This window comes from Bos taurus, chromosome 24 (genome assembly GCF_002263795.3).
Source record: "Bos taurus isolate L1 Dominette 01449 registration number 42190680 breed Hereford chromosome 24, ARS-UCD2.0, whole genome shotgun sequence".
In the NCBI taxonomy this organism is placed as follows: Eukaryota; Metazoa; Chordata; class Mammalia; order Artiodactyla; family Bovidae; genus Bos; species Bos taurus.
In genome coordinates, this window is record NC_037351.1 from 48,279,597 (window position 1) to 48,293,454 (window position 13,858).

Genomic DNA, 13,858 nt, shown 5'->3' on the forward strand with positions numbered 1-13,858 from the left:
TTGTTGAAGCAAAGAGGACTTGACTGTGTTAATCTGTGTTCATGTCAAGGGGCCAGCTCTGCAACCCCAGGCTCACAAAATAAAAACGTGTTTTTCCCCATCTTGATCCAGTGTCCTGTAAAGACAGATATGCTGTCAGGATGCAAACAGCATGTTTAGATACTGAGAGTCAATTTAGCAGTTTCCTGAACTCCCGATATTCTATCTGCATGCAACAGACACGGGGATTTCTAACATCAGGCTCAGCAAGGGTGTTTCCAGACTCTTCACAGGCAATCTGATGGGGAGGCTGTCTCCCCTGGGCCCCCACCCACAGGGAGAGCATGTAACTCAAAGAAAACACCTGGCCAGCCTCATTCATAAACATGGCACAATATTGTTGGGTGGCAGCCTGGGGATCCCCTGTGGGGAGTGGAAGTGCAGTCTCCTGACAGCTATAAACTAATGGTCCTTCTTTGCCTACATACATGTTTAAAGTGGTCCCTTAGATGGCTTTGGAATGAGCCCATCTTCATGGGCTTGTAGGACTGAGACTATTTGTACTGATATGTTCATCTTATTGTTGTATATGCTCTAAAAGCCTGAGTTTTTTTTTTTTTTTTAAGCAAGAAAATATAAGAGAAGCTTAGAGATAGCAGTCTCCTGGAGGTAGCCTGAGGGAGTAGAAAGGAAACAACATTGGCACAAATCTCAGCTAATAGGGGTTTTAGTCGTGGCTGCATGGTTTGGGATGTGTCACGTCACAGCTCTGTGCCTACATTTCCTGATCTGTAATATGAGGGATTGGCTTGCCCTCTTCATTGCTTCTGGGAGCCATGCTTTCCCCCCACCTGTTAGTATCTCTGGAACAAGGGTGCATTTCATTACCACTGGCTATTAGCCACATGGCAGAGCCGCTGTGTCACATGGCGTAGCTGTCCTTTCCTGAGCAGCTGTGAATGTGGTCCTGCCGATCAGACTGTCTGACCTCAGTTGAATTAGGTGTGTTGTTGGTCATCCACCTGTTATGTGAATTGTCACTCAAAATGTCTTCCAAAAGATCTCACTGTAATTTATTATTGATACCAAATGTTATTGTGTCCACAGAGGGACATGGAAGCAGTAGTGGGGCCTTGATTTGATATTAGAAAAGCAAGTATGTGTTGGAGGAAAGGCTGCAATTTCATAGTTTCTTTTAAAGCAACAGGAATTGTCAGTCTCCTGCATGCCACCAAAGGCAGGAGAAATTCTCCAATCCCTCAAAAGAGATGAAACCTCCTCAGAGCTCATGTGACCAATTTGTTTGCACTCAGGACTGTCACTACGGCATTATGTCATAGTTTAATTGGCAGCGGTTTTTCTTTTCTTTGTGTCTTGTAAAATAACGGTGGGTCTTGGAATTTGCCTTCCAAGTTTTCTCCTGTTTTTATATCTAGTAGTTTTATTTGCATTTTTTGGTCATTTGGAACAAATGACCAAAGAATAACATTCCTCCCATGTGTTAATGATGCTCCTCTGGGCCTGTTTAGAGCATCTCTGTCTTTGGTTGCAAAGAGTATTATCAGTCTGATTTCGGTATTGACCATCTGGTGATGTCCATGTGTAGAGTTGTTTCCTGTGCTGTTGGAAAAGGGTGTTTGCTATGATCAGTGTGTTCTCTTGACAAAACTCTGTTAGCCTTTGCCCTGCTTCGTTTTGTCCTCCAAGGCCAAACTTGCCTATTACTCCAGGTATCTCTTGACTTCCTATGTTTGCATTCCAATTCCCCATGATGAAAAGGACATCTATTTTTGATGTTAGTTTTAGGTCTTCTAGATTTGCATAGAGCTTGACAGAGGAGCCTGGCAGGCTATAGTCCTTAGGGTCGCAAAAGTCAGACACAACTGAAGCAACTTAGCACGCATTATGTGTATACAGACACACACCAGAATTGTTGGATCATATATTAACTATATGTGTAATCTTTTGAGGAGCTACCAGACTGTTGTCCAAAGCAGTTACATCCTTTTTCATTCCCATCATCAGTGTACGAGCCTTCTAATTTCTCCACATCCTCATCGCTCACACTTGATTCAATGTACAAAGACCATTCTGCATCTCAGCTCCCAGGATTCTGGAGTGACATCCAATGACTTTGGAGACAATAGAGGCCCCTTTTGGCTTTGTATATCCTCCTCTCCCCTTCTCAGCAGAGCTTGCAGAGGGCTGTGGGGAATCTCTCAGTTAATTATCTGCCAGTTAGCCACTCAGTCTGCTCCCTGAGGCTGTAACTGGCTCCAGACTGCTCCTGCTGGGCACCCCTAAAGAGGCTATCTGCTGCTCCCACTCTAGCGAGGGGAACTAACCACAGGGATAATGGGAGATAGAGCCCAGTGACTGTGATGGCCTAATAAGAGCAGCCATCAAGATCTGCCACCAGGCGAGTTCTCTCTCCCCACTGAAAGGCATCTGGCTGCCTCTGGGAGTCCTTCCTGCCACTGCCTTAAATTAGCCCCCCGGGAGAGCTCCTAGGTCACAGAAGCCCGGGATCAGCCAGTCCACAGTCCTCCCACCCAAGTTCTGTGAACTCCTACCCTGCCCTGAAAGTACAATGATGGGAGAGACCAAATGATACTCTAGAAGGTCCACAAGACCGCATACTCCCATGGGTGCCCAATGGGAGTGATCTGGACTCATGTTTTCTGGCTGCCTGTTTTCCTAAACACATGGCCTTAGCCTGTCCCAGAGAGAAACACTTGGGAAAAACCAGCCCCAGGAGAAGTCTCATACCTGAGCCTGCAATGTGGCCATGGCCAGTAGCTCTCATCTCTGGCTTGGCCGTCATTGCCGAGAACTTGGTAACTGGGTTCTGTGCTCTACAAGGTAACAGCCGTAGCCAGCAGAGGCCTGTGGTCTGCAGAACTTGGCTTTCCCATCCCTTCTGTCCTGGAGAAGGCTCTGTAGCACATAGGGCTTTCATCCCTTCCAGCCAGTCCCTTTCCCCTTCATCCTTCAGTTTCTACCCCATCACAACACAAACTGGTGGGAACGGTCGGTGATTTATTGGCTCATGCCGCAAGGCGGTGGGACCCTGAGCTGCTGCTGCTCCTGGGGAAACCCCCGGGGCTAGAGTCAGGATGACTGGGTTGTGGTCCTTCCTGTTGGGAAGCCATGTGCACATTGTTCCAGGGTCCCCGTGTGTAAGAGGGAAGTGGCAACGCACACCTGTCTCCCTCGTACGTGCGGTGACAGAGACGTCTGCCAGGGTGGTGCTGGACTGCGCAGACCCAAGGGCAGGAGGCCCAGGGCCCCAGCCCAAGCTCGGCAGATAATTTAAGATCTGATTCAGTCATTCATATCCGATGGCAGCTTACTCTGCTATCCTGTGAAAGGCACAAATCCTTAACCCGGAGCAGCTCCAGGGCCCGCTTCAGGAGTGACCATGGGGCCCAGCAGCTCATGGGCGATGTTGGGCCAGGATTGGTTTGTTGAGTGGGTGGGGCTCTGGGCTCCTCACTTCTATTTCTTCAGCATACTGTATCTTGGAGCCATTTGGGCTCAACACCTGACTCAGCTCACCCCCTAACAGATGACCTTGGGCAACTCCTCTCTGCTTCGGTTTCCTGATTTGTACAATGGGACCAAAAATGTGCCTACATTATAGGAGTGTCTTGAGGATTAACGTAAAATATATGACAAGCATTTAACACAGAGTTTGGCACATAGTAAATGCTCAGTAAATACTAGTTGTTTTCTTTTGTGTGTCAAGGGAACCGTGTATAGTTTAATTTGAAAAGTACGTATGATATTAGAGGGAAATAGTTTGGAATCTATGGGGAGTACAGTCTGTGGGGAATATAATATTAATGGCTTGCTTTCCTGCTTCAGTGAAGGTCAAGTGCAGCTGGCCCTGAGTAGGAGCACCCCTCTTGGGGTCCTCCACCAAAGACAGGGGCAACACGGGTGTGCTGGCTCAGGGCCTGGAATCAGGGGGTCTGGGCTTCCATTTTCTGTGGTTTTTACACTCCTAGGCTCGTGCTGTTCAGTTCTGCCCACAGTTCCTGGCGGATGCAGGGAGAATAATAAGCACCCAGGCACTGAGTCAAGTTTTAGATCCCTGTGGTTGCTGTCCAGTGGGCTTCCAGCATCGTGTGTGATACATGCAGGCTAGTCAGCCAAAGAGGGGTCTTCCCCCAGCCTGCCGTGCTAGCTAATTTCACTGCTAACATGCGCCCCCCCATCTCTGCCCACTGGCAGCCAGCTGCTACCTGCCTGCTGATTACCAAAGGGACAGAACCTCAGTTACTTGTCATCCATTTTCTGATTGCTGAGAATTCATCATCAAGGTGTTGTTGTTTAACCCTGTGTTTACTTCTTTGTGGTTGTGCTGGGTCTTCGTTGCTGTGAGGGCTTTTCTCTAGTTGTGAGTGGGGGCTGCTCTCCAGTTGCGATGCAAGGGCTTCTCATTGCTTTGGCTTGTGGATCACAGGCTCCAGGGGGCACGGGCTTCCGTAGTTGCAGCTCCCTGGCTCTAGAGCACAGGCTCAGTAGTTGTGATGCACGGGCTTAGTTGCTCCGAGGCATGTGGAATATTCCGAGACCAGGGATCGAACCCATGTCTCTTGCATTGGCAGGCGGATTTTTTTTTTTAACCACTGAACCACCAGGGAAGCCCCAAATTGTTGTTGTCTAGTAATTCAGTCATGCCCGACTCTTTGCAACCCCGTGGACTGCAGCACACCAGGCTTCCCTGTCTCTGCCAGAGTTTGCTCACACTCATGTCCATTGAGTCAGTGATGCCATCCAACCATCTGTCGCCCCTTCTCCTCCTGCCTTTAATCTTTCCCAGCATCAGGGTCTTTTCCAGTGAGTCAGCTCTTCAGGTGGCCAAAGTATGGGAGCTTCAGCTTCAGCATCGTTCCTTCCAATGCATATTCAGGGCTGATTTCCTTTAGGATTGACTGGTTTGATCTCTTTGCTGTCCAAGGGACTCTCAAGAGTTTTTTCCAGCGCTTTAGTTCAAAGGCATCAATTCTTCAGCATTCAGCCTTGTATATGCTCCAGTTCATATCAAATCAGATCAGATCAGATCAGATCAGTCGCTCAGTCATGTCCAACTCTTTGCGACCCCATGAATCACAGCACGCCAGGCCTCTCTGTCCATCACCAACTCCCGGAGTTCACCCAGACTCACGTCCATGGAGTCAAGTGATGCCATCCAGCCATCTCATCCTCTGTCGTCCCCTTCTCCTCCTGCCCCCAATCCCTCCCAGCATCAGAGTCTTTTCCAGTGAGTCAGCTCTTCACATGAGGTGGCCAAAGTACTGGAGTTTCAGCTTTAGCATCATTCCTTCCAAAGAAATCCCAGGGCTGATCTCCTTCAGAATGGACTGGTTGGATCTCCTTGCAGTTCAAGGGACTCTCAAGAGTCTTCTCCAACACCACAGTTCAAAAGCATCAATTCTTTGGCGCTCAGCCTTCTTCACAGTCCAACTCTCACATCCATACATGACCACAGGAAAAACCATAGCCTTGACTAGACGGACCTTTGTTGTCAAAGTAATATCTCTGCTTTTGAATATGCTATCTAGGTTGGTCATAACTTTCCTTCCAAGTAGTAAGCGTCTTTTAATTTCATATCAAATACTCAGTGATTAACTGAATGTCTGCAGTGGGCTCAGGTCTGGCTCCCAGGTCACAGGGAAAGGAGCAGGCGTGTCCTCGGCCTCCAAGAGCTTGTAGTTCAGCCGAGGAAGGAGGCAGCCCCTGAGACCGCGTTAGGGCTGAGCTGGAGTGCGGTGGGGGCTTTACAGGGAACAGTGGGACAACCCTGTCCATTTACCTGGACCCCCTCAAGACACCCAGGAGGTGCACCTCTTTCCCTGAACAGACTTAGGGGGTACACTGCCTTCTGTGGTTGACAGTTTTCTGTTTCCAGTGCAGCTCAATCATTGCAGAGTGACACAGTCTTCCTGTAATAACTCTGTGGCTTGTCTTCAACCAGGTTAGGGTGGCGTCCTGCTGATCTGGAAACCTTCTTTTCTCCCCCTTTGCAGTGACTCTGCATGTTTCTATTTTGGACTGTTGTGTATTGATTTCCCATTGTAGCTCCCAGGGGACAATCCTTGTTCTTGATTGCCAGGTTCTTAGGGACACTTCTCATTACTTTCTTGCAGGAGGGTCTCAAACTTGGATGTTAGTGAGGACCAGGCAGGTAACGTGTGAGTGAGTGGAGCCTCATGAGAGTGATAGCTGTGGGCCGTGGGGAGACTTTAGGGAGCGTTGGGGTCAGTGGAGAACTGGCCATTGCCTGCCCTATCTGAAGAGCTCAGCCTCGCTTTGGTCATGCTTCCAGCGTGGGGAGGTGGGCCAGTATTGGTGGATCTCCCGGTCTTTGAAGAAAATCAGAAATGGGGATTTTACCGTGACATCTTCTGGTTTGTAAAATTGGCTTGAAGATTTTAAAAATACTGGACAGACGAAATGGCATGACCCCGAATGAGCCTTTGCGGCCTCTGCTTTGTGGTTACGTGCCTGTGTGGGAAGAGTTGGTCATCCAAGGTGGCGGGGACAGAGGCTGAAAGGCCCAGTGGGCAGCTGCTGTGGGTGTTCAGGGGGACTCTGTGGGCTGGGGTGGTCAGGGTGGCATCAGGAGGTGGGCTTGACTGAGCGGCCTGTAGGGTGAGGAGGGCAGAGGGAAGGGATGCTGGTCTCGGAGGGAGCCAGCTGTCCTCCTCAGTGGTGAGACTGGCCCAGGGGTCACAGCCCCCTGCCCTCCCACCCCCAGGGACAGGCTGTGTGGAGCCTGCTCCAGCTCCTGAGACCCCCCACCAGCCTCTCGGAAACCACCCAGGCCTGTCACTGCTCCAGCTGGGCTGGCTTGCGAAGCCCTGGCCAGGAGGGAGCAGGATGGTGGGGACCCTGGATGCCCCGAGCGAGGCAGTGGAGAGGGTGTTACCAGGGAGCAGGATGCTGGGGACCCTGAATGCCCGGAACGAGGCAGTGGAGAGGGTGTCGCCTGAGACTGGCACTGGGCCACGAGGCCCGGAGGAGCTCTGAGGCCTTCACCTGGGCTGCTCTCCCAGGTGTGGCGCCGAGCTCAGAGCAGGGCACCATGGGGCTCCCGTCCGGGCGTGCTCCAAGTTTCCACTCTTTGTCCGTCAACTCGGAAGCTTTTGAAGGCTGGGGGTGGGACCCACACTCTCAACTTCTCATGAGTTCCTTCTCACTTCATCCTCCCAACACTTTACCGAGATGGTACATTTATTACCAGTCAACTTTAAAGATGCAGAAACAGGCTACCCAAGGTTACAGAGCTTGGTTTAGCCAGCGTTGGAACCCGGAACTGTGATGTTCCTCTGTCTTAGGGGGAGGGGGCAGGGAAGAAGGTACCTGACTCCCGCCAGGTGTGGGGCTTGGCTGACCAGTGACCCTGGGGCCTGTGACTTCCGTGCTTCCTCAAACCTGTGGGGCACAGCATACAGCATACAGGTGCTCATTACCTGTGGAGGTGAGTTGCCTTAAGAAAGGTCTAGAATGTGGTGGGAAGAGATTGCAGTCTTGGTTCTGAGACCAGGTGACTCTGGCAGATGTAGGGGTGGGGGATGGGACAGGTTCCCCCCCGCCCCTCCCCACCCCCAAGCATCCTTGGCTGCACCATTCTAAGAGCTGGGAAGGGGGCTGGAGGGGAGCCTGGGCCCAGCAGCAGTGGGCAAAGGAGCTGGGGAACCCCACTCTTAGGGAAGGAGTGCCCCAGGCTGGACATGAGAGGGCTGGGGAGCCGTAGGCCAGTCTGCCGTCCTGGGCTTGGGATGGTGAGAAATACAGGAAGAAGCAGGGCCTCCAAGGACCGTGAAGTCTTGTCAGGACAAGATAAAACCCCATAAAAAATTCAAGAGCAGGATAAGAGTTGGGTAACAGCACAGGGGAGGATGAGAAGGTGTCCGGAGGCAGCCTGTGCTTGGCGGAGGGAGCAGGTGTGGAGTCAGTGCCTGGAGCCCCGTGGAGGCTCCTGTTGGCCCCGGAGGCTGGAGGGGAGGGCAGACCTGGACAGCAGGGCCGTCCAGGGACAGAGCAGGGGCTGTGCATCCCGAGTCCATCCTGGATGCCCTCCTCCTAGTTGGTCTGGGCTCCTCTGCTGGTATGGAGGCCTCCGCAGGGTTGGAGAGTGTCTATTTTTCCTCCAGCGTGCATTCTCAGTCGCTCAATCATGTCCGACTCTTTGCGACCCCATGGACTATAGCCTGCCAGGCTTCTCTACCTATGGGATTTTCCAGGCAAGAATACTGGAGTGGGTTGCCATGCCCTCCTCTAGGGGATCTTCTCAACCCAGGGATTGAACCTGAATCTCTTGCGTCTCCTGCATTGGCAAGCGGATTCTTTACCACTGCGCCACCTGGGAAGCCCCTTTTTCCTCCAGAGGAAATCCCAGTTGAGAGACTGGAATGTGATGGGGTGTCCTGTGCATGGACCGCGATGGGTGCATCTGTTCTGTCTTCCCCAGACTCCCTTCTCAGATGCCTCTCCTGGTGCTGCTGTGGTGAGCATGCTGGGGAGAGAAGGGTTCGCAGCATCCCTCCTGCCTTCCAGGCTCGTGGTGATCTGTACCCCAACTGGCAAAACCAGTCCAGCTTCTCAGTTATCCGGAGGCTGCTCTGGGGAGAGAGCAGTGAGGCCCAGGTCCTGTGGTCTCTCCATGGAAGCTCTGAAAGATCCACAGAGCTTGGCCCAGGGCCCTGTGTGGAGTGAGGGTGTGAAAATGGTGCAATGACTTGGGCATCGTCTGTTATTTAGGAGTAACTGGCTGATGTTAATGACTGTGACCCAGAACTGCTCTTGGGGTCCAAAGACGTTGGCAGTCACAGGGGGAAGGGAGAGGTGACTCAGCTCAGGAGGGGGTTTCTGGGGATGGGAGACTCTCAGGGGCTTGGGGACCTGCATTACAGGCCAGGCTCTATCCCTTAGGCATCTGAATGGCTCCAAGCAGGTCCTCCCCTTCTCTGGGCTCCAGTGTCCTCATCTACACGATAAAGGACAGCAGGAGCATCCAGAGATAGAGCAGTGGCTGGACCGCTGAATTCTCTTAAGATCTGTTGAGGTCACATGGCTTAGATTTCAGGAGCCCCTCCAACTTGGTGACAGCAGATGAGTATGTCTGGCCCTGTTGGATTCTAAGCGAGTGCTGTTATGTGTTCCTGATGCTGAGATCCGAGGGTGGAAGTAGGCAGTCCTAGGGCCCACAGATAAACACTCATTCAGCCTGTTGAGGTCCTGCCTGACCCTAAGTCAGCCATGAGAGAAACTGCCCCTTACCCTGGGAGCTGGCCAGCTGGCCAGAGAGTCAGGATGGAGAATCTACCCATCTTCCAGCCAGGATGGAATAGCTGAAGAGTGGATAGAAAGGATGTGACAGGTTTTTCTAGATCTTGGCTATGCAAAGCATGGTCCTCTGACCAGCAGCAACATCACCAACTGGGAGCTGGTGAGACATGCAGCCTCTCGGGCCCCACCTGGGGTCCACTGAATCCAAATCTGCATTTTAACAAAATCGCCTGTGATCACTGCATATGTGCAAGTTTGGGAAGCGCTGCTCTGGGCCACTTTTCATAAACTCTTTTGACCACGCATCACAGAAATAAAAATATATTTCCGTGATATATTTAGATGAGACAAAATTTCCATGAAACAATAGTTCCACTTTTAATGTGTGTTACTCACTGGAATTTTCAACTGCATTCTACCATTTTAATGCTGAGATCATGATTTTGTCTTGTGTGTGCTCAGTCATGACTGACTCTTTGTGATCCCATGGACTGTAGCCCACCAGGCTCCTCTGTCCATGGGATTGTCCAGGCAAGAATACTGGAGTGGGTTGCCATGCCCTCCTCCAGGGGATCTTCCCCAGCCAGGGATCGAACCTGTGTCTCCTGGATTTTTTTCAGTTTATTTTGCAGTCCACAAAAGCCACGGAGACCTGCAGTTAGAAAAACACCGCCCTAGCTAAGACCTGTCTGATGTTTGAGTGACAGAGGGTTACACTGGTATCATGTGGGGGACACCGGGTGTCCTCACTTCTGCGACGGTAAGCGATGCTGATATCTGAGGTAGCCTCCAGCTCCTCCTGGTGTTTCTGAACTTCTCCACTTCCGGTGGTTGAGGGTCTGAGGCTCCTGTGCACAGAGGCCTCTCCCAAAGCCCCCTGCTTTTCTGTGGTGAACACTAGCAGGCCCAGAGTCCCTAAGCATGAGGGCTGCAGCTTGAGGGGAAGGGAAGGCATTCTTCCTGAGTCCTGTCTGTGCAGGAGGTGGGACGTGGGCTGGACTTGGAGGGGTGGCTTGGCAGCAGGACATGGTGAAGGGGGTGCCCGTGGTTTCCTCGGGGAGGGCTCTGGGCGCCCTCCTCCCCTGGCAGCTGGCCTCTCTCCTCCCACACTCCCAGCGGGGCGGCCTGGCCTGGCCCTGCTCTGGGGACTACAGGCTCTGTGTGTAGGTGCCAGTTGTCAGCTCTGTGTGGAGGCAGGAAGGGAGAAGGGCAGGCCTTGGTGTGGAGCGGGGTCACCAGGAGCACCCGCTGGAGGGGGTCCGGACGGGGGACTGAGGCCCAGCAGCTTGGGAAAGGGGTGGTGGAGAAGCAGTGGTGGATGCGATTCATTCAGCAGTGGGGGAGTGGTGCTGACTGGCTGGGCCCTGCCGCCCACCACAGCTCAGAGGGGCCTGTTATCCATCTGCAGAGTTGCTGTCCTGCTGGGTTTGCGGGGACAGACCCGTGAGTCCCCCCGGGGTCACTAGCCCACTCCCTGTAGCGGGGCCTGTGGACCAGGAGGCCAGACCCTTTGTGGAGCCGAAAGCCGGGAAATGAGCCCTGGGCTTCCTCTCTGAGAAAGTCCTGGCCGAGCTGTGTGCTGAAGGCCTGAGGCGAAAGGGTCCGCTGGAGGGTGAGGGGCACAGGGCTGCCCTTTCCGGGGCCCGGAATTGTTGGGTGCCCCCTGAGAAGAGCTGGCAGGCCGCTAAGCAGAGGCTGTCATCTGGTTGGCAGGTCACTGAACTGGTCCTGGGGTTGGGGAGGAGGTAATTCCTCTAATGCCTGGCTGTTCTTAAAGGGATTGGCTACATTTACAGCTGCTAATGCCATTTGTCACAGGGCCGATGCGAAAGGATGCTGAGAAGGCTGGGATGGTTCCAGCTTTTCCTCTCTGGGCCCTGCCTTCTCCTGTACACCCCGCGTCCTTGATGTAGCTCTGTGAGCCCCTGCGAAGGTTGAGAGGCAGGCAGGCCCCGAGGGTGGGGGGAGCGAGATTCCTGACCTCAGCCTGAGCCCGCGGTGTCAGCAGAAGTGCCTTTGCTGACGCTGGTTTCCCAAGGAACCACAGTGCCCCATGGCCTCAGCCCCTCTGTGCCCCTCCTGCAGCTGTGCCCACCCGGGCCCCGCCTCCTGCCTGCAGGCTCTGGGGCTGCCTGCCCTTTACAGCAAAGTTCGGCCTCAGCACTTTCCCCATGCCTGCTGCCTGCCTTTTTGTTCCTGGGCATCCATCACCTGGCAGGGGCTGGGGGGCACGGCGGCGCGAGGAGGGGAGCCCCAAAGACAGAAGGGCATGTTCCTGAGATCTGGCTGCAGCCCCACAGGCCATATCTTGGATGGCTGCAGCTACAAGAGGTGTTTCTTCTCCTCGTCCAACCTCTCCTCTTTTTCTTCTTCCTCTGGGCCCAGCCCCCTTTCCACTTTTCACTAATCATTAAAACGGAAGCTCTTCTTGCTGGCTCTCAGCTTACCCAGCAGCCTAGCTGTTTGGGGATTCCCCACTCTGATCCATGCCTCCCAGGTGGGTGTTAGTGGTGAAGAAGGGATTTCCCACCCTGATCCATGCTTCCCAGGTGGTGGTGGTGGTGAAGAACCCACCTGCCAGTGCAGGAGACACGGGTTCGATCCCTGGGTTGGGAAGATCCCCTGGAGGAGGGCATGGCAACCCACTCCAGTATTCTTGCCTGGAGAACCCCATGGACAGAAGAGCCTGGTGAGCTGCAGTCCACGGGGTCGCAAAGAATTGGACACAACTGGAGTGACTGAGCACATATCCTGTGAATGAGAAGCAGAGCCAGGAGGAGACCCCAGAGCACTAGCCGGAAGGGAGCAGAACAAGTCCTGGAGAGAAGTATCTCTTTATTTCCCTGGTCTCCACCAGCCTGGAGTTCACTCTGGGCCTCCTCACTGTTTTTACGTTAAAAGCAGAGAGGTCCTTCTAGGCTTTTACCCCAGAGAATTACAAACAGGAACTCAAACAGGTACTTGTACACCCATGTTCGTAGCAGCATTAATCACAATAGCCAAAGGTGAGAACAGCCTGAGTGTCCATTGATGAGTGAATGGATAAACAAAATGTGGTCCATACATAAGTCTGTTATTGTAACACAGTGTCTTATTCATCCACAAAAAGGTGTGAAATTCCGACACATTTTACAACATGAATGAGTCTTGAAAACATCAGAGGTGAAATAAGCCAGTCACAAAAGGACGGATGTTGTATGACACCACCTAAATGAGGTATGCAGAGGAGCCAAGTTCAGAGAGAAAGTAGAGCAGTTGCCAGGGGCTGTGTCAGGGGATGGAGGGCTGTTTAATGGGCACCAGGTTTCTGTTGGGATGATGACAATTTTCTGGAAATAGATAGTGATGGTGCTTACATAATACTGTGAATGTACTTCAGTTCAATTCAGTTGCTCAGTCGTGTCTGACTCTTTGCGACCCCATGGACTGCAGCATGCCAGGCATCCCTGTCCATCACCAACTCCTGCAGCTTGCTCAAACTCATGTCCATCGAGTCGGTGAGGCCATCCAACCATCTCATCCTCTGTCATCCCCTTCTCCTCCTGCCTTCAATCTTTCCCAGCATCAGGGTCTTGTCCAATGAGTCAGTTCTTCGAATCAGGTGGCCAAAGTGTTGGAGTTTCAGCTACAGCATCAGTCCTTCCAAAGAACACCCAGGACTGATCTCCTTTATGATGGACTGGTTGGATCTCCTTGCAGTCCAAGGGACTCTTGAGAGCCTTCTCCAACACCACAGTTCAAAAGCATCAATTCTTCGGCACTCAGCTTTCTTTATAGTCCAACTCTCACATCCGTACATGACCACTGGAAAAACCATAGCTTGATGCATGTACTTAATGCCACTGAATTGTATGCTTGAAAATGGCTTCAGTGGTATGTTTTGAATTATAGATACTTTACCTTTGTTGAAAGTGAGGGAGTGAGTGCCTAGCTAATGGCCTAGGAGATGGATGATGTAGGCCCAGTCTCCTCTCTTCCACCTCCCTCTTCTCTGGTAAAGAGAGAAAGCTCGGGGCTTTTCTTCTGAAGGAGGGACCTGCACCCTGGTTGGGGTTCATTGTAGAACAGACAAATGAGCCCAACCCAAGTGATGCCCTAGGAATGGGTCTCCCTGGGGGGAGAGACACGGGAGGAGGGGGTCGGCAAAGGGGCGTCACGGACTGGTCACTACTGGGCCTCTGGGCTCTGTGCCCTGGGTCACCCTGCGGGACCACGGAGAAGGTGCCTCAGCTGTTATCTGAGAGACCGAGAGGGAGGGTTTGTCCCCATCCAGGGCTGCCACGGTGGCTGTCAGCTCCTCCCGCTCCGAGGTGCAGGGGCCAGCGGGGCTCCTGCAGGGGCTGTTGGCATGTGTCCGAGGAGCCCTGGGCAGCCGAGGGGACGTGCAGTCAGGCTGCGCGGGAGACCCTGCCTGGGCCGCAGTGACTGGAGTAGGAGGGTGTCTCCAAGACCAGCGACCAGTGTGGGGGCTGCTCCTTTTCCCTCTGGGCACCAGGATTCTCCAGGGTGGGAATGTGTCTCAAGTCCCCCCTTTCGTCAGTGAGCCAGGAGGGGGTGATTTCTGCCCCTGGCCTCCCTC

The 13,858-nt window shown here is 52.9% G+C and overlaps 1 protein-coding gene across 8 annotated transcripts in view; it reads left to right on the top strand.

The window, feature by feature from the left end:
• Positions 1-13,858, top strand: part of CTIF (cap binding complex dependent translation initiation factor) — a 326,254-nt gene that overhangs the window by 59,483 nt on the left and 252,913 nt on the right. Inside the window, exon 1 of one of the 8 annotated variants that reach the window (XM_059881084.1) lies at positions 12,382-12,495. The exons of the other annotated variants lie outside the window; for them this stretch is intronic. The gene's annotated coding sequence lies outside the window, so the exon portion shown is untranslated. Of the gene's footprint in view, positions 1-12,381; positions 12,496-13,858 lie in introns of those variants that run through there. 8 annotated transcript variants of the gene reach the window in all.